The 20370-nt window shown below is 46.7% G+C and overlaps 1 protein-coding gene and 1 long non-coding RNA gene across 8 annotated transcripts in view; one reads left to right on the forward strand and one right to left on the reverse strand.

Annotated features, from left to right (window-relative positions):
* sema4ba (sema domain, immunoglobulin domain (Ig), transmembrane domain (TM) and short cytoplasmic domain, (semaphorin) 4Ba) overlaps nucleotides 1-20370 on the forward strand; it is a 432540-nt gene that overhangs the window by 275738 nt on the left and 136432 nt on the right. The window lies entirely within an intron of this gene.
* Nucleotides 1-20370, reverse strand: part of LOC140718833 (uncharacterized) — a 39960-nt gene that overhangs the window by 2727 nt on the left and 16863 nt on the right. The window contains exons 1-2 of one of the 2 annotated variants that reach the window (XR_012096804.1): nucleotides 11117-11217; nucleotides 8042-8136 (exon numbers count right to left, since the gene is read on the reverse strand). This is a non-coding gene — a long non-coding RNA (uncharacterized lncRNA). Of the gene's footprint in view, nucleotides 1-8041; nucleotides 8137-11116; nucleotides 11218-20370 lie in introns of those variants that run through there. The other variant, XR_012096803.1, reaches the window with a different exon arrangement.

A 20370-nucleotide genomic window follows, 5' to 3' on the forward strand; every position in this document is an offset into this window, starting at 1 on the left:
CTTCTCATGAACCCGTCAAGAGGATCCATCATTTGACCAGAGAGGTGGTGTAGCTCATAAGTTGCTGGCCTTATAATGTGGAGGCCCGAACTTACAATTCAGGGCACAAGTTCAAATCCTACTATGGCAATTGTGAAATTTAAATTCAGTTAATAGTGTTGAAGTTTACCAAATGTCATAACAGTGATGACCACAAAACTACCGGATTTTAGTAAAAAAAGCCGTGTTTCTGGGGAGGGAATCTGTCATCCTTGCCACATTGGGCCTTTGTGTGTCACCTGACCCATAGCAATTTTGCAGCGCTTGTTCCAGCATATAATTCCCCAGAATTTCCTCTATCTCCAAGGGGATCTCACCACCAAACTCATCTTTCCCTTCCCCCCACTTCTTGCTTTTGGCAGAGATCGCTCCCTACGTGACTCCCTTGCCCATACGTCCCTCTGCACTTTCCTTGCAAACAGAACAAGTGGCACACCTGCCCCTACAACTTCTCCCTCACTACCATTCAGGGCCCCAAACAGTCCTTCCAGGTGAGGCGGCACTTCACTTCAAGTCTGTTGGGGTCAATTACTGTGTCCGGTGCTCCCGGTCTGGCCTCCTGTATATCGGTGAGACCCAACATAGATTGGGAGACCACTTCGCTGAGCACCTGCGCCAGAAAAAGCGGGATCTCCCAGTGACCACCCATTTTAATTTCACTTCCCATTCCTATTCCAATATATCAATCCATGGCCTCCTCTACTGTATCGGTGAGGCCACACTCAGGTTGGAGGAACAACACCTTATATTCTGTCTGGGTAGCCTCCAACCTGATGGCATGAACATTAATTTCTCAAACTTCCTGTAATGCCCCCCACCGCCTTCACCTTTCCCCATCCCTTTTTCCTCTCTCACCCTATCTCCTTGTTTGCCCTTTACATCCCTCTGGTGCTCCTCCCCTCCTTTTCTTTCTTCCATGGCCTTCTGTCATCTCCTATCAGACTCCCTCTTCTCTAGCCCTGTATCTCTTTCACCAATCAACTTCCCAGCTCTTTACTTCATCCCTCCCCCTCCCTGTCTCACCAATCACCTGTGTTCCTCTCTCCCCTCCCTCACCTTTTAAATCTACTCCTCATCTTTTTTTTCTCCAGTCCTGCCAAAGGGTCTCGACCCGAAACGTCGACTGTGCTCTTTTCCGTAGACGCTGCCTGGCCTGCTGAGTTCCTACAGCATTGTGTGTGTGTGTGTTGCTTGGATTTCCAGCACCTGCAGATTTTCTCTTGTTCGCTATGGCAATGTTGCCACTGTAAATGTTCACTGTGAAGAGACCTAGTTACCTGTTGTGTTCAGGAGTAATGAAAAAGCGTGTCAAACTACCAGCGATGTCCACGCCTTAAAAGGCGATGAAACAGAAATATAGTCCACATTATATTCCACCTGGTTGCTTTCTGAACACTCACAAAATGTGCTTATATCTCTTCACAGGTATTTTAGATCCCCCTCACAGATCAGTCTTCCACTTAGCTTTGTTACATCACTATATTTGGATATAATGGATCTTTTCATCTAAGCCATTAATGTAAATTGTGAATAGATGGGGACCCTGGGTCAACCCATTAGTAGCAGTCAGACAATATGAAAATGAACCATTTAATCCTGTCTTTTCTGTCCTTTAACCGATCCTCTACTCACGGCAGGAACGGATATATACAAGAAACAACATCAGGACTCCATCAACAAGGCACCACCAGTCAGCAAGATCGTGATTAATCCTGAGTGCAGTTTTCCTCCATGAACCATATCCCTCAATTACCTTAATTTCCATATGCATATTTGTTGAGATTAATAATGTAAATTCTAATTTACATTGCAACTGCTTATATGATTTTGTGCCAAATATCTTTGAAATCCAACTTTACACCATCTGCTGTTTCCCCTTATCTACCTTTCTAGTCAGGTCTTCAATGTACGCCATTAGATCCCTTAAAAGTCATGGCTGTTTTACAAAATCACATTGATGGTAATGTTCTATGTTCTAGAAAGTGGAGCTATTTGTGTCTTTTTTTTAATATGCCCATTGTGTATCTTGATGTAACAGCGACTAGTTTTGGCAGAAGTCCCACCTATTAGCAAATTAGGCCAAGCAGTAACAGGTATGATTCACTTTAGCCTGACTGATGTTTATTAGATGCTACTTGTGCACACAATGATGTCATCAGGACATTATCCACCTGACCAAAAGTAAGTGGAGCAATTAAGTGCCGTCTATGACTTTGGCTTGTAACATTGAGTCGCACATGGAGCAAAATCCACAGCAAGTTGGCCGAGCAATGTGAATGAAAGACTTATGACAGGGATCTCAGTGAGTTGCTGTATAACTGGCTGCATAAGCTTTTAATACTAGATCTTATAGTGTTTCAACTCTGCCTGGCAAATTAACATGCTCTACTCCCTACAGATTAATGCTTTACAGTGCCTTGGGTTGCGTGTGTTGTGTATTTAACATCTCAATAATATTTGAGTAATCTTGTATATATATTGTTTGATTCAGCATTCTTGTTCATTTAAATAATTCATTACAGGCTATATGTATAAACACGTGAATTACATGCGTCATCACACTACCATGTGATATGTGCGCGCCTCACTGACAGTAAACTCGAAGTTAGACCTTCATTTCGGCTCTCGTGTCTTTTTTTGAACCAGTTTAATGTTTTGTGGTTCCAAAACAAAGCAATGTGAAGCACAGAACTCAGTCTGTTTCAATGATAGTAGGGGGAAGAAGTGGGGAAGGTGGCCTTGTCATATTTTGCTGCATTCCCCAAGTGCCCATACTCCCAGTCCTTGCTCTCCCTCTCTTCTGTGGCAACGGGGAATGCTGCTGTATTGTAACTAACTCAGGAATACTTCTTTAGATCGATGACCTCCCTTTCTTTGTGGTAAAAGTGCTACGACTGCAATCATTGTAGGCATCTATCATCAGGAACCAGGCTGAAAACCAGCAAACACGCAGTTAAAATTCCCCACTCTCATGAGTGTTAGAGGCAGCCCACTTCACATTAGAGCTAAATGTAGCTCTTGTTTAACACTTTAAAATTGTGGGAAAATCTAACTTTTCAGCTCCTTCCTCTGCAGGAAAACACTCCAGTAATCCGGAGATTTTGGTGCTGTTCTGGCTGCTTTTCCAGACTTTTGGATGCTATTCCTTTTAATATCCCAGAACACTTGTGGTTCACATTTTTTTCAGACATTAGACAGCGGTATAACATTGCAGTGAAGCGGAAAGGTTTAAAAAGAGCGCAGGAACTGGAGCCTCACCGGGCGCAGAAACTGGTGCCCTGGTGAGTGGGAGGGGAGTCTGCAAAAGGGAGCAAGGGAACGTGGGGGAAGATGACCCCAGAGAGTGGAAAGTGAGTGCGGCAACCATCAACTGGTGACCCAAGTGCCAAGAAATCGTTAAGGACCCACACCATCCGGAACAGGCTCTCTTCTCATTACTACCATCAGGAAGGAGGTACAGGAACCTGGAGACACACACCCGTTATTTTAGGAGCAGCTTATTCCTCTCCGCCATCAGATTTCTGAATGGTCCATGAACACTACCTCAGTATTCTTCTTTTGCACAATTTATGAATTTCATTTTTAATTTATATTTATAATAATTTTGTTATGACTTGCACTGTGCTGTTGCCTCAAAAACAACTAATTTCACGCCATATGTCAGTGATAATAAGCCTGATTCTGGTTCTGACTTCGAACCATTAGGGTTTACGAATAGTCAAGGAATGGATTAACGGGAAATTTACCATATGTCCTCAATGATACTGTCGAGCATCTTCCCTACAGCAAAATATAGTTATGGCTCCCTGCTTTCTCAAAAAGCAATATTACACTTGCTACTTTCCAATCTGCTGGGTACTTGGCAACACTTTTATCACAAAGCCTCACACTCTTTCTGATTTCTAATAGGAATCAGAACTCACATGACTGCCAACTTGTCATCTTTTTTAATAGGATTTCAAAATTCCAATATTATTCTTGCATCTTAGCACAGATAGTATTGCTTTTCACTTCCTGTCAACAGAACTAATTGTGCAAATGTCACACAGCTTTTTTAAGATATCTTGGGATTTGGCCAAGACCAGGAAGGCCGCAGAAATTACAGTTCCTCCATTTGCCTGAGGAAATTAAGAGTCAATTACTTAATGAGACGTGTCATACATGGGGCTGGGTAGGGTTAGGGTGGCTGTTTTCTTTTCCCCTGAAAATCTGATCCAGCAATTTTCCTTGTCTGTGGCAGTAACCCACAAACACCCTTTTTGATTATGTCAAGTTGAGTTAATCCAATTTTGGTTATGTTTGTCTCTGAAAGATACTGTAACAACTAGATTTCCGTCGAAAAATATAATTTGTAGACGCTGGAAATCTGAATCAAGCCAAAACGGTTGGAAACACTCAGCAAAGGCAGGCAGCATCTGCAGAGAGAGTAACAATGTAACAGTTCAGATCAAAGCTCCTTTCATCAGAGTTAATGTTTGAGACAAGGGGTCTTTGACTAGAAGCTGTACCTCACTTTCCCCCCAGATCTGCCTGACCTGCTGAGTGTTTTCAGCTTGGTTCTGTAAACTACATTTCCACACTTGTACAAAGCCTTGCAGTTTCACAGAGATGGTACAAGCCTTCCTTGATGGTAAGTCTGCATTATAGCCTGATTTCCTTAGGTTGGCGGAGGGGAGCCAGGAACTGATGAAATGCCAGAAACCAAAAGAAAAACCAAGCACCAAGTACAGAAGAATGTAAAAAAACAAATAGGGCCAATTTTCAGTCAGATCTGGGGCAGAAGATTCATGGCAAGATACTGGTATAACAAAAGGTTGGCATTTCATTTTATGTTGTCTTGGGCTGCTTCTAGAGAACTTGTCATGTGGTTGGATTGAGTTATTCTCCGCTTTTGGCAATCCCTTTGCAAACTTTTCATCACCATATGATGAGACATCGTCAATGCACTGTTCACCTATGGTATGCCCTCCAAATGCTTGGCCTTTATTTACTTATCAATCAGTTGATTGGTCATCATTACGGAAACACAATTGTGATGTAGGGAGGGAGTGTTATCGCTAATTGGTCGCGTGATGATCTTTGTGTGTTGTCTTGAATTTTTCCCGCATTGGCTTGTAAATGGGACAATTGAGTTTTGTCATGGCGACCAATCATCTAATTGTTAAGTATATAAAGGCCAAGCATTTGGAGGACACACCACAAGTGAACAGCACACTGATAATGTCTCCTCGTATGGTGACAAAATGTTTACAAATGGATTGCTAAGATCGGAGAAAACTCAACCCAACCATCAACCGCCTGAGTTACACATTTTCTGAGGTACTTCCAGCCTTTCGTGTGTTAACCTAGCGTTGCCAAGGTTAAAGACTGGGCTTCATGCTCTGGCTCTGGAAAAATGCTCAGAGAGAAGAGTGCCTGACAGAGCTCTACATGCATCAAGGGTCTCCACAGAGACGATAAATGTGCATCCAGACAGCAAAGTGGCCTCTTTCCTTCTAACATACCAATGCTTGCCTCCGGGTCTGGAACTAAGGTGGAGAGAGGCAGTTCTGGGGGCAGGGGATAGGCAGGAACATTGATCCTAGATCTCCAGCGAAGTTGGAAGGCCACCTTGCAGCAACAAAAGACTTTGACTGGAGAGTTGCGGAGAAAACATAGACTTCCGCACACATTTACTGTCATAAGCACTGTGGGTTTCTGCGAATGTGCCAATAACTTTGCCAGCTTTGTTTTGACATGATTTGAAAAGGATTAGGGAAAGAATTATTTAAAATTATTTCCTCCTGGTGTTCTCTGGTCCTTCTGTATCGCTCAGCCTGAATGTCCATGAGTCTCCAATGAAGTCATCCTTCAAAATTACTCAGGGATGGATGAGAGAGGGATCTTTATCCTAATTTTCAATGAATAAAGAGAGATAATGTGCATTGCTAACTTAATATTCCCATTACCACAAAACATCTGAATAGCATCAGGTACTCAGCAGAAAGATGATTGAAGGCACTTTTGTTGCATCCTTTAATGATGTCTCCTGCTTGTCTAAGAAGGATATTTTTGATACATCAACGCATTAAGTATTAAATGCTTCATTAAATGCTTAGTTTTGCTGTAACTTTAGATGCCATGGATTCTGAAAGAGAGATTTATGTCAGAGTGTTCAATATAATACAGAGTACTTGCAAACTGAGCTCCAAAGTAAATGCATGTCACTATGGTGCTATAGGAATAGGTACTTACTCTTAGAACTGATATTTCTGCATCCAAAATGATTCCATTGCTTCAGTGATTGGGGATTTGTAATCTGTGCTTTATTACAGCTATAAATATTCTGATTTTCATCTTAAGCCAAAAATCAGAAGTTAATTTTAATTTTCTGTTCTTTCTGACATGATTATCAACTTGTCAGCTTTGCTTCTTACTGTAATGTACTGCTGTACCATTACGAAGGTATTTCGAGTGCTAGATTGGAGAGCTCTGACAAATGCCTCGATCCTAAGGAGATGAAGTCGCAACAATTTGTGCTGTCATGTATTTGTGTCGAGAAAGTTGAACATTTAGTGATGATTACAGCATTAAGTTACATAAGCAGTTTAAATCCTGCTGACGTGACTATTTGATCAGATATTGCCACTCAATTACATGGACAGAGAAACGATGTAATTCATGGAACATTCTTTAACAAAATTTGCAGCACAGCGTTTTTAGAAAACCAACTGTTACAGGAGAATCCTCTATATTGAAAAATATATTACTTGCTGCAATTTCAGGGGATGGGTGGAGAACTGGATGAAATGGGCAACACTGTATGTTTCAGTTCAGTTTTAGTTAAACCACTGGATTCTTTCAAAATAGTTGCAGGAAGGTAATGGCCACAGGTTGTGATTCGACATTTGCGGATTGTATGGATGGTGGTTACTCAGCCCTTAACATCCATTCTATCTCTGCAAAGATCATCCATTTAATCCATCCATTCATCCGTTTGTTTTCCAAAGCCCAAAGATCAAGATTCTGCTAATTCTTTCCTCTTCCTTCTTGCATTAACTTGTATCTTTTTACTAGCTTCTCACCAAGCTATGGGAATGCACTTGTCCAAGTACCCAACCAAAATCTCAAAGCACTCTGAACAGCTTTCTTAGCTCTCCTCTCAAGATTCCTATCTGGCATAAAGTACCCTATTTTCTTGATGCTCACATCACAATTGAACTCTCACGCCCAGCTGGCATCTCTGTGAATCATATCGATGTGACCTTGACATCTTTCCCAATGTACCACTTCCTAAACTATGGCTGTCATATTTCCTGTAACTCAGTGGGAACAAATGAGAATATGTTGATTATCACTGTAGGAGCCTATCAAAGAGCCACAGTTTGATTTCCCAGAACAGAAGAAAATGTCCACATCTGTTTCATGATGAGAGAAGTGAAGCTGGTATGTGGATGCAGTTCCATTGAGCATTTTGCTGGGATGTAATAACAATGTAGCGGTTAGCACAACATTTTACAGTACCAGCGACCCAGGTTCAATTCCTGCAGCTGCCTGTAGGGAGTTTGTATGTTCTCCCCTCAACCGTGTGGTTTACCTTTGGTTTCCTCCCACAGTCCAAAGATGTACCGGTTGGCAGGTTAATTGGTCATTGTAAATTGTAAAGGATTAAATCAGGCATTACTGGGTGGCATGGGTTGAAGGACGAGAAAGACCTATTCCACGTTGTATCTCAATTCAAAGAAAATTTTTAAAATCATATTCATCAGAGATTTACTACAACAAGCAGCTACCTTGAAATACATGATAAAAGGGTGTTGAAATTGGTAGCAATGGTCTGAAAGCACAAATGAGCATGGTTGCTAACATGCCAAATACACGTCAATAAATCATCTTCAAGAACAGGATGTTCTTTCTTGATATTGGCACAGAATCAATGAAGTGATTAAGGCAGAGGCGTTAAAGCAATCTGCTTTTAAATATGGCATGGTAGTGTAGTAATAAGCACAGCGTTTTACAGTACCTGAGATCTGGGTTCAATTCCCGACACTGCCTGTAGGGAGCTTGTATGTTCTCCTCTTAACTGTGTGGGTTTCCTCCGGGTGCTCCGATTTCCTCCTACAGTTCAAAGATGTACCAGTTGGTAGGTTAATTGGTCTTTGTAAATTGTCCTGTAGTTAAGCTAGAATAAAATCGGGGGTTGCTGGGCGACATGGCTCGAAGGGCCCACACTGTATCTCAATAAATAAATAATAAACAATGAAATCCTGCCCTCTTCATTGCAAGGTACAGGTATCTTGATTGAAATTTCTATAAAATTGGATTGGATTGGGAGTTAATGTAGAACAGTACAGGGTTTTTGGCCTACAATTGTGTCAAATTTTTAACCTACTCTAAGGACAATCTAACTCATCCCTACTACATAACCCTCCATTTTTATTTCATCCATGCCCCATGTATTCCTTTGCTTGCAGGAGAGGGTGGGTTGTGATGTCATTTCTTTCAGCGACTCTTTTTTTTCTATTTCATGGCTATCTGGAAAAGATGAATATCAGAATTGTATTGTACATGCATACTTTGACAATAAAACAAGCCTTTGATCTTTAAAAGTCTCTTAAATGTCCCTACTGTATCTGTCTCTATCACCACCCCACCATTTCCTGTCTCGCTGAAAATTCCTCAAGCATTTCAGAAGAATGGCTGAGCAATGCCAAATTGATGCAAAGGGATGCTTTATCATCTGTTTTCAACATCTTTTGTTCACAAACTTTCCACTTTGCTCCTCTTGCCTCCATAGACTCTTTGATGGAGAAGGTCATGGTACCCAGAGCCATACATGATGGCGGTGTTTGGGTCAATGGAAGCAATCATATAGCACATTGACAGGTCTTTTAGCCCAACAATTTTGCAGCTTGACATAATCCTACATCAATCCCTGGTTTTATTATTTTGTCTCCCCTTAAATTCCACTGCTAGTTGTTGATTATTTAACCTACTAACCCTCGTACCTTCGGGATGTAGGAGGAAACTGGAGCACCCAGAGGAAGTCCACCCAGGAAGAACATGCAAACTCCACACATACAGCACCCAAGGCCAGGACTGAACACATAGCCAAGAGAAAATCTGCAGATGCTGGAAATCCAAAGCAACACATGCAACAAAGCAATGCAGCAGTAAGTCAGCAGGTCAGGCAGCATCTATGGAAATGAATAAACAGTTGATGTTTTGGGCCTCAACCTTTCTTCAGAAGGAAGGAGGATGATGCCAGAATAAAATACTGGGAGGAGGGAAAAGAGGCTAGCTGGTCCCCCTGGGTTCTTCCTCCTTCCTTTTCTCTTACAGTACACTCTCCTCTCCTACCAGATTCCTTCTTCTCCAGCCCTTGACCTTTTACATATCATCTTCCAGCTAACCTCCTTCCCCACCCCTTCAGCTTTTTAAATTTAATTTTTTAACTTTCAATTCCTGGGTGTCACTATCTCCGAGGACCTGTTCTAGACCCATCATATAAATATTTTTGCGAAGAAAGCACTCAGCGCCTCTACATCCTCAGGAGTCTGTGGAGATTAGGCTTGTCATCGAAAACCTTGGCACACTTCTATAGATATGTTGTGGAAAGTGTGCTGACTGGTTGCATTACGGCCTGGTATGGGAACACCAATACCTTTGAGTGGAAAATCCTACAAAAGGTAGTGGATTTGGTTCAGTGAACCAAGTAAAGTTCAGTAAAGCCTTCCCAACCACTGAGCACATCTGCATGAAACATTGCCATAGAAAATCAAAGGTCCAAACCACACATGCCATGCTCTTTTCTTGCTGCTTTCATCAAGTAGAAGGTAGAGGTACCTCAGGACTCGCACCACCAGGTTCAAGAGCAGTTTCTGCCCCTCAATCATCAGGCTCTTGAACTAAAGGGGATAACCACACTCATTTAAGGGCTCTTTTATCTTGTTATTTCATGCTCGTTATGTATTGCTATTTATTTAAATCTGCATGTGCACAGTTCGTTTGCAGTTTATAGTTCCTTATTATTTACAGTTACTACCATACAGATTTGCTAAGTATGCCCGCAGAAAAAGAATCTCAGGGTTGCATGTGATGACATCTGGCGTCTTCCGCCTTGCTTCACAGCCCAGAGGAAGGGACTTGGCTCGAAACATCAACTGTTTATTCATTTCTATAGATGCTGCCTGACCTGCTAAGTTGCTTCGGAATTTTGTGTGAGGATTGAACACATCTCTGGTGCAGAGACACAGCAGGTCTACGGTCTGTGCCACAAGGCTGCTCAAAGGTTCAGAGAGATTGTCTGCACCCCCTTAAATGCCTCAAAGCCATAATTAATTCATTCGGGTTTTCACAGACATTTTGACCAATATTTATTTCCATACTTGGCAGTCTTTAGACATGTTCCAATGAGGATGAACAGTGTAATTCACAAGACGCAGTCACGAATGATATCTGAAGAATAGATTATTTACTATGTTTACAGACTGTAGCCCTGGGAGATCTAATTTGTTTGCACACATTGTCCAAAAAAAACCCACGTTCTCTCTGAGATTGGGCTGAAAAAAAAGTTGAAGATTTTGATAGAGCTATACTCCTAATCTAACTATAAATCAGCACCAGCAGATGTCGGTATCTAGTGCACGCAGGCCTCTGATTGGAATCAACAGCACAAGTCTGTGTAATCGGGAACAGAGCTGTTGTATTTTAAAAGACTGAAAGCACAGAACACCTCAGCTGAAGGAAAGGATGGCCAGTTTAGGATAAGCTTGTCTATTTGGCTTCAGTCCTTTTTTGTACTGTTTGTTTTTATACTAAATGGCTGCCTGTTCATGTTGTAGTATACTGACATGCAATATCATTCAAAGCATGTCTGCTACACCACCTGGTTTAGATCCTGTACACAAATGATGACTGGATTTGCAAAATAACGTTATCAGGTTTCAGAATGCAGCCTACTCTGGGAGGTTACAGTTAGGAAACTACCACCTCCCTCCCCTAGATCTTAGTGACCTCACCAAAACAATGTGCTTTTAAGTGATCACAGATTTTAACTTTTTATCTTCCAGCACCCAGGGCAGGCTGTATTACTCACAGGCAGTTTGTCAGCTCCTGTTAGGAAAGAATGTCGTGGTCATGAAGAAGGTGTGTTTTGTCTTGAGTCAGAAATCTTACTTCCATTTTCAGTAATACGTGCGTACAGACAATTGCTGAATATGACAAAGTTAGTCAATTAATTATTAGTGTTTTGTAAACTGTGCCAAGGTAAACAATTCATCATACTGGGACAATCAGCTGGAGATAAATCGAATATTATCAACACTACAGCAGCCTTCTGCCTAGTTTAATTTGTTTGTGATTTATTCAATTTTACACTAATTTCAAGGGAGCACAGGAGGTGGAGCTCCAGTGAGCTCAATAGAGCAAAGGACATATGGTTCTAGTGAGTTCTGAGGGATCACAGGGACAGTCAGTGAGTTCTGAGGGATCACAGGGACAGTCTCAGTGAGTCCTGAGGGATCACAGGGACAGTCAGTGAGTTCTGAGGGATCACAGGGACAGACTCAGTGAGTTCTGAGGGATCACAGGGACAGTCAGTGAGTTCTGAGGGATCACAGGGACAGTCTCAGTGAGTTCTGAGGGATCACAGGGTCAGTCTCAGTGAGTTCTGAGGGATCACAGGGACAGTCTCAGTGAGTCCTGAGGGATCACAGGGTCAGTCTCAGTGAGTTCTGAGGGATCACAGGGACAGTCAGTGAGTTCTGAGGGATCACAGGGACAGTCTCAGTGAGTTCTGAGGGATCACAGGGACAGTCAGTGAGTTCTGAGGGATCACAGGGACAGTCAGTGAGTTCTGAGGGATCACAGGGACAGTCTCAGTGAGTTCTGAGGGATCACAGGGACAGTCAGTGAGTTCTGAGGGATCACAGGGACAGTCAGTGAGTTCTGAGGGATCACAGGGACAGTCTCAGTGAGTTCTGAGGGATCACAGGGACAGTCTCAGTGAGTTCTGAGGGATCACAGGGACAGTCAGTGAGTTCTGAGGGATCACAGGGACAGTCTCAGTGAGTTCTGAGGGATCACAGGGACAGTCAGTGAGTTCTGAGGGATCACAGGGACAGTCTCAGTGAGTTCTGAGGGATCACAGGGACAGTCTCAGTGGGTTCTGAGGGATCACAGGGACAGTCAGTGGGTTCTGAGGGATCACAGGGACAGTCTCAGTGGGTTCTGAGGGATCACAGGGACAGTCAGTGAGTTCTGAGGGATCACAGGGACAGTCCGTGGGTTCTGAGGGATCACAGGGACAGTCTCAGTGAGTTCTGAGGGATCACAGGAACAGTCTCAGTGAGTTCTGAGGGATCACAGAGACAGTCTCAGTGGGTTCTGAGGGATCACAGGGACAGTCAGTGAGTTCTGAGGGATCACAGGGACAGTCAGTGAGTTCTGAGGGATCACAGGGACAGTCTCAGTGAGTTCTGAGGGATCACAGGGACAGTCAGTGAGTTCTGAGGGATCACAGGGACAGTCAGTGGGTTCTGAGGGATCACAGGGACAGTCTCAGTGAGTTCTGAGGGATCACAGAGACAGTCTCAGTGGGTTCTGAGGGATCACAGGGACAGTCAGTGAGTTCTGAGGGATCACAGGGACAGTCAGTGAGTTCTGAGAGATCACAGGGACAGTCTCAGTGAGTTCTGAGGGATCACAGGGACAGTCTCAGTGAGTTCTGAGGGATCACAGGGACAGTCAGTGAGTCCTGAGGGATCACAGAGACAGTCTCATTGAGTTCTGAGGGATCACAGGGACAGTCAGTGAGTTCTGAGGGATCACAGGGACAGTCTCAGTGAGTTCTGAGGGTTCACAGGGACAGTCAGTGAGTTCTGAGGGATCACAGGGACAGTCAGTGAGTTCTGAGGGATCACAGGGACAGTCAGTGAGTTCTGAGGGATCACAGGGACAGTCTCAGTGAGTTCTGAGGGTTCACAGGGACAGTCTCAGTGAGTTCTGAGGGATCACAGGGACAGTGTCAGTGAGTTCTGAGGGATCACAGGGACAGTCAGTGAGTTCTGAGGGATCACAGGGACAGTCAGTGAGTTCTGAGGGTTCACAGGGACAGTCTCAGTGAGTTATGAGGGATCACAGGGACAGTCTCAGTGAGTTCTGAGGGATCACAGGAACAGTCTCAGTGAGTTCTGAGGGATCACAGGGACAGTCTCAGTGAGTTCTGAGGGATCACAGGGACAGTCAGTGAGTTCTGAGGGATCACAGGGACAGTCAGTGGGTTCTGAGGGATCACAGGGACAGTCAGTGAGTTCTGAGGGATCACAGGGACAGTCAGTGAGTTCTGAGGGTTCACAGGGACAGTCTCAGTGAGTTATGAGGGATCACAGGGACAGTCTCAGTGAGTTCTGAGGGATCACAGGGACAGTCTCAGTGAGTTCTGAGGGATCACAGGGACAGTCAGTGAGTTCTGAGGGATCACAGGGACAGTCAGTGAGTTCTGAGGGATCACAGGGACAGTCTCAGTGAGTCCTGAGGGATCACAGGGACAGTCAGTGAGTTCTGAGGGATCACAGGGACAGTCTCAGTGAGTTCTGAGGGATCACAGGGACAGTCTCAGTGAGTTCTGAGGGATCACAGGGACAGTCAGTGAGTTCTGAGAGATCACAGGGACAGTCAGTGAGTTCTGAGGGATCACAGGGTCAGTCTCAGTGAGTTCTGAGGGATCACAGGGACAGTCAGTGAGTTCTGAGGGATCACAGGGACAGTCTCAGTGAGTTCTGAGGGATCACAGGGACAGTCAGTGGGTTCTGAGGGATCACAGGGACAGTCAGTGAGTCCTGAGGGATCACAGAGACAGTCAGTGAGTTCTGAGGGATCACAGGGACAGTCAGTGAGTTCTGAGGGATCACAGGGTCAGTCTCAGTGAGTTCTGAGGGATCACAGGGACAGTCAGTGAGTTCTGAGGGATCACAGGGACAGTCTCAGTGAGTTCTGAGGGATCACAGGGACAGTCTCAGTGAGTTCTGAGGGATCACAGGGACAGTCAGTGAGTCCTGAGGGATCACAGGGACAGTCAGTGAGTTCTGAGGGATCACAGGGACAGTCTCAGTGAGTTCTGAGGGATCACAGGGACAGTCAGTGAGTTCTGAGGGATCACATGGACAGTCAGTGAGTTCTGAGGGATCACAGGGACAGTCAGTGAGTTCTGAGGGATCACAGGGACAGTCTCAGTGAGTTCTGAGGGATCACAGGGACAGTCTCAGTGGGTTCTGAGGGATCACAGGGACAGTCAGTGGGTTCTGAGGGATCACAGGGACAGTCTCAGTGGGTTCTGAGGGATCACAGGAACAGTCAGTGAGTTCTGAGGGATCACAGGGACAGTCCGTGGGTTCTGAGGGATCACAGGGACAGTCTCAGTGAGTTCTGAGGGATCACAGGGACAGTCTCAGTGAGTTCTGAGGGATCACAGGGACAGTCTCAGTGAGTTCTGAGGGATCACAGAGACAGTCTCAGTGGGTTCTGAGGGATCACAGGGACAGTCAGTGAGTTCTGAGGGATCACAGGGACAGTCAGTGAGTTCTGAGGGATCACAGGGACAGTCTCAGTGAGTTCTGAGGGATCACAGGGACAGTCAGTGAGTTCTGAGGGATCACAGGGACAGTCAGTGGGTTCTGAGGGATCACAGGGACAGTCTCAGTGAGTTCTGAGGGATCACAGGGACAGTCTCAGTGAGTTCTGAGGGATCACAGAGACAGTCTCAGTGGGTTCTGAGGGATCACAGGGACAGTCAGTGAGTTCTGAGGGATCACAGGGACAGTCAGTGGGTTCTGAGGGATCACAGGGACAGTCAGTGAGTTCTGAGGGATCACAGGGACAGTCTCAGTGAGTTCTGAGGGATCACAGGGACAGTCTCAGTGAGTTCTGAGGGATCACAGGGACAGTCAGTGAGTCCTGAGGGATCACAGAGACAGTCTCATTGAGTTCTGAGGGATCACAGGGACAGTCAGTGAGTTCAGAGGGATCACAGGGACAGTCTCAGTGAGTTCTGAGGGTTCACAGGGACAGTCAGTGAGTTCTGAGGGATCACAGGGACAGTCAGTGAGTTCTGAGGGATCACAGGGACAGACTCAGTGAGTTCTGAGGGATCACAGGGACAGTCAGTGAGTCCTGAGGGATCACAGGGACAGTCAGTGAGTTCTGAGGGATCACAGGGACAGTCTGAGTGAGTTCTGAGGGATCACAGGGACAGTCAGTGAGTTCTGAGGGATCATAGGGACAGTCAGTGAGTTCTGAGGGATCACACAGACAGTCTCAGTGAGTTCTGAGGGATCACAGGGACAGTCAGTGAGTCCTGAGGGATCACAGGGACAGTCAGTGAGTCCTGAGGGATCACAGGGACAGTCAGTGAGTTCTGAGGGATCACAGGGACAGTCTCAGTGAGTTCTGAGGGATCACAGGGACAGTCAGTGAGTTCTGAGGGATCACAGGGACAGTCAGTGAGTTCTGAGGGATCACAGGGACAGTCAGTGAGTTCTGAGGGATCACAGGGACAGTATCAGTGAGTTCTGAGGGATCACAGGGACAGTCAGTGAGTTCTGAGGGATCACAGGGACAGTCTCAGTGAGTTCTGAGGGATCACAGGGACTGTCTCAGTGAGTTCTGAGGGATCACAGGGACAGTCTCAGTGAGTTCTGAGGGATCACAGGGACAGTCAGTGAGTTCTGAGGGATCACAGGGACAGTCTCAGTGAGTTCTGAGGGATCACAGGGACAGTCAGTGAGTTCTGAGGGATCACAGGGTCAGTCAGTGAGTTCTGAGGGATCACAGGGACAGTCAGTGGGTTCTGAGGGATCACAGGGACAGTCAGTGAGTTTTGAGGGATCACAGGGTCAGTCTCAGTGAGTTCTGAGGGATCACAGGGACAGTCTCAGTGAGTTCTGAGGGATCACAGGGACAGTCTCAGTGAGTTCTGAGGGATCACAGGGACAGTCTCAGTGAGTTCTGAGGGATCACAGGGACAGTCAGTGAGTCCTGAGGGATCACAGGGACAGTCAGTGAGTTCTGAGGGATCACAGGGACAGTTTCAGTGAGTTCTGAGGGATCACAGGGACAGTCAGTGAGTTCTGAGGGATCACATGGACAGTCAGTGAGTTCTGAGGGATCACAGGGACAGTCAGTGAGTTCTGAGGGATCACAGGGACAGTCAGTGAGTTCTGAGGGATCACAGGGACAGTATCAGTGAGTTCTGAGGGATCACAGGGACAGTCAGTGAGTTCTGAGGGATCACAGGGACAGTCTCAGTGAGTTCTGAGGGATCACAGGGACTGTCTCAGTGAGTTCTGAGGGATCACAGGGACAGTCTCAGTGAGTTCTGAGGGATCACAGGGACAGTCAGTGAGTTCTGAGGGATCACAGGGACAGTCTCAGTGAGTTCTGAGGGATCACAGGGACAGTCAGTGAGTTCTGAGGGATCACAGGGTCAGTCAGTGAGTTCTGAGGGATCACAGGGACAGTCAGTGGGTTCTGAGGGATCACAGGGACAGTCAGTGAGTTCTGAGGGATCACAGGGACAGTCAGTGAGTTCTGAGGGATCACAGGGACAGTCTCAGTGAGTTCTGAGGGATCACAGGGACAGTCTCAGTGGGTTCTGAGGGATCACAGGGACAGTCAGTGGGTTCTGAGGGATCACAGGGACAGTCTCAGTGGGTTCTGAGGGATCACAGGAACAGTCAGTGAGTTCTGAGGGATCACAGGGACAGTCCGTGGGTTCTGAGGGATCACAGGGACAGTCAGTGGGTTCTGAGGGATCACAGGGACAGTCTCAGTGGGTTCTGAGGGATCACAGGAACAGTCAGTGAGTTCTGAGGGATCACAGGGACAGTCCGTGGGTTCTGAGGGATCACAGGGACAGTCTCAGTGAGTTCTGAGGGATCACAGGGACAGTCTCAGTGAGTTCTGAGGGATCACAGAGACAGTCTCAGTGGGTTCTGAGGGATCACAGGGACAGTCAGTGAGTTCTGAGGGATCACAGGGACAGTCTCAGTGAGTTCTGAGGGATCACAGGGACAGTCAGTGAGTTCTGAGGGATCACAGGGACAGTCAGTGGGTTCTGAGGGATCACAGGGACAGTCTCAGTGAGTTCTGAGGGATCACAGGGACAGTCTCAGTCAGTTCTGAGGGATCACAGAGACAGTCTCAGTGGGTTCTGAGGGATCACAGGGACAGTCAGTGAGTTCTGAGGGATCACAGGGACAGTCAGTGGGTTCTGAGGGATCACAGGGACAGTCAGTGAGTTCTGAGGGATCACAGGGACAGTCTCAGTGAGTTCTGAGGGATCACAGGGACAGTCTCAGTGAGTTCTGAGGGATCACAGGGACAGTCAGTGAGTCCTGAGGGATCACAGAGACAGTCTCATTGAGTTCTGAGGGATCACAGAGACAGTCAGTGAGTTCTGAGGGATCACAGGGACAGACTCAGTGAGTTCTGAGGGATCACAGGGACAGTCAGTGAGTTCTGAGGGATCACAGAGACAGTCTCAGTGGGTTCTGAGGGATCACAGGGACAGTCAGTGAGTTCTGAGGGATCACAGGGACAGTCAGTGAGTTCTGAGGGATCACAGGGACAGTCAGTGAGTTCTGAGGGATCATAGGGACAGTCAGTGAGTTCTGAGGGATCACAGGGACAGTCAGTGAGTTCTGAGGGATCACAGAGACAGTCAGTGAGTTCTGAGGGATCACAGGGACAGTCAGTGAGTTCTGAGGGATCACAGGGACAGTCTCAGTGAGTTCTGAGGGATCACAGGGACAGTCAGTGAGTTCTGAGGGATCACAGGGACAGTCTCAGTGAGTTCTGAGGGATCACAGGGACAGTCAGTGAGTTCTGAGGGATCACAGGGACAGTCTCAGTGAGTTCTGAGGGATCACAGGGACAGTCAGTGAGTTCTGAGGGATCACAGGGACAGTCTCAGTGAGTCCTGAGGGATCACAGGGACAGTCAGTGAGTTCTGAGGGATCACAGGGACAGTCTCAGTGAGTTCTGAGGGATCACAGGGACAGTCAGTGAGTCCTGAGGGATCACAGGGACAGTCAGTGAGTTCTGAGGGATCACAGGGACAGTCTCAGTGAGTTCTGAGGGATCACAGGGACAGTCAGTGAGTTCTGAGGGATCACATGGACAGTCAGTGAGTTCTGAGGGATCACAGGGACAGTATCAGTGAGTTCTGAGGGATCACAGGGACAGTCAGTGAGTTCTGAGGGATCACAGGGACAGTCTCAGTGAGTTCTGAGGGATCACAGGGACTGTCTCAGTGAGTTCTGAGGGATCACAGGGACAGTCTCAGTGAGTTCTGAGGGATCACAGGGACAGTCAGTGAGTTCTGAGGGATCACAGGGACAGTCTCAGTGAGTTCTGAGGGATCACAGGGACAGTCAGTGAGTTCTGAGGGATCACAGGGACAGTCAGTGAGTTCTGAGGGATCACATGGACAGTCTCAGTGAGTTCTGAGGGATCACAGGGACAGTCAGTGAGTTCTGAGGGATCACAGGGACAGTCTCAGTGAGTTCTGAGGGATCACAGGGACAGTCTCAGTGAGTTCTGAGGGATCACAGGGACAGTCTCAGTGAGTTCTGAGGGATCACAGGGACAGTCTCAGTGAGTTCTGAGGGATCACAGGGACAGTCAGTGAGTTCTGAGGGATCACAGGGACAGTCTCAGTGAGTTCTGAGGGATCACATGGACAGTCAGTGAGTTCTGAGGGATCACAGGGACAGTCAGTGAGTTCTGAGGGATCACAGAGACAGTCTCAGTGAGTTCTGAGGGATCACAGGGACAGTCTCAGTGAGTTCTGAGGGATCACAGGGACAGTCTCAGTGAGTTCTGAGGGATCACAGGGACAGTCAGTGAGTTCTGAGGGATCACAGGGTCAGTCTCAGTGAGTTCTGAGGGATCACAGGGACAGTCTCAGTGAGTTCTGAGGGATCACAGGGACAGTCTCAGTGAGTTCTGAGGGATCACAGGGACAGTCAGTGAGTTCTGAGGGATCACAGGGACAGTCTCAGTGAGTTCTGAGGGATCACAGGGTCAGTCTCAGTGAGTTCTGAGGGATCACAGGGACAGTCTCAGTGAGTTCTGAGGGATCACAGGGACAGTCTCAGTGAGTTCTGAGGGATCACAGGGTCAGTCTCAGTGAGTTCTGAGGGATCACAGGGACAGTCTCAGTGAGTTCTGAGGGATCACAGGGACAGTCAGTGAGTTCTGAGGGATCACAGGGACAGTCAGTGAGTTCTGAGGGATCACAGGGACAGTCTCAGTGAGTCCTGAGGGATCACAGGGACAGTCAGTGGGTTCTGAGGGATCACAGGGACAGTCTCAGTGAGTTCTGAGGGATCACAGGGACTGTCTCAGTGAGTTCTGAGGGATCACAGGGACAGTCTCAGTGAGTTCTGAGGGATCACAGGGACAGTCAGTGAGTTCTGAGGGATCACAGGGACAGTCTCAGTGAGTTCTGAGGGATCACAGGGACAGTCAGTGAGTTCTGAGGGATCACAGGGACAGTCAGTGAGTTCTGAGGGATCACATGGACAGTCTCAGTGAGTTCTGAGGGATCACAGGGACAGTCAGTGAGTTCTGAGGGATCACAGGGACAGTCTCAGTGAGTTCTGAGGGATCACAGGGACAGTCTCAGTGAGTTCTGAGGGATCACAGGGACAGTCTCAGTGAGTTCTGAGGGATCACAGGGACAGTCTCAGTGAGTTCTGAGGGATCACAGGGACAGTCAGTGAGTTCTGAGGGATCACAGGGACAGTCTCAGTGAGTTCTGAGGGATCACATGGACAGTCAGTGAGTTCTGAGGGATCACAGGGACAGTCAGTGAGTTCTGAGGGATCACAGAGACAGTCTCAGTGAGTTCTGAGGGATCACAGGGACAGTCTCAGTGAGTTCTGAGGGATCACAGGGACAGTCTCAGTGAGTTCTGAGGGATCACAGGGACAGTCAGTGAGTTCTGAGGGATCACAGGGTCAGTCTCAGTGAGTTCTGAGGGATCACAGGGACAGTCTCAGTGAGTTCTGAGGGATCACAGGGACAGTCTCAGTGAGTTCTGAGGGATCACAGGGACAGTCAGTGAGTTCTGAGGGATCACAGGGACAGTCTCAGTGAGTTCTGAGGGATCACAGGGTCAGTCTCAGTGAGTTCTGAGGGATCACAGGGACAGTCTCAGTGAGTTCTGAGGGATCACAGGGACAGTCTCAGTGAGTTCTGAGGGATCACAGGGTCAGTCTCAGTGAGTTCTGAGGGATCACAGGGACAGTCTCAGTGAGTTCTGAGGGATCACAGGGACAGTCAGTGAGT

This window comes from Hemitrygon akajei, chromosome 30 (assembly GCF_048418815.1).
Source record: "Hemitrygon akajei chromosome 30, sHemAka1.3, whole genome shotgun sequence".
In the NCBI taxonomy this organism is placed as follows: domain Eukaryota; kingdom Metazoa; phylum Chordata; class Chondrichthyes; order Myliobatiformes; family Dasyatidae; genus Hemitrygon; species Hemitrygon akajei.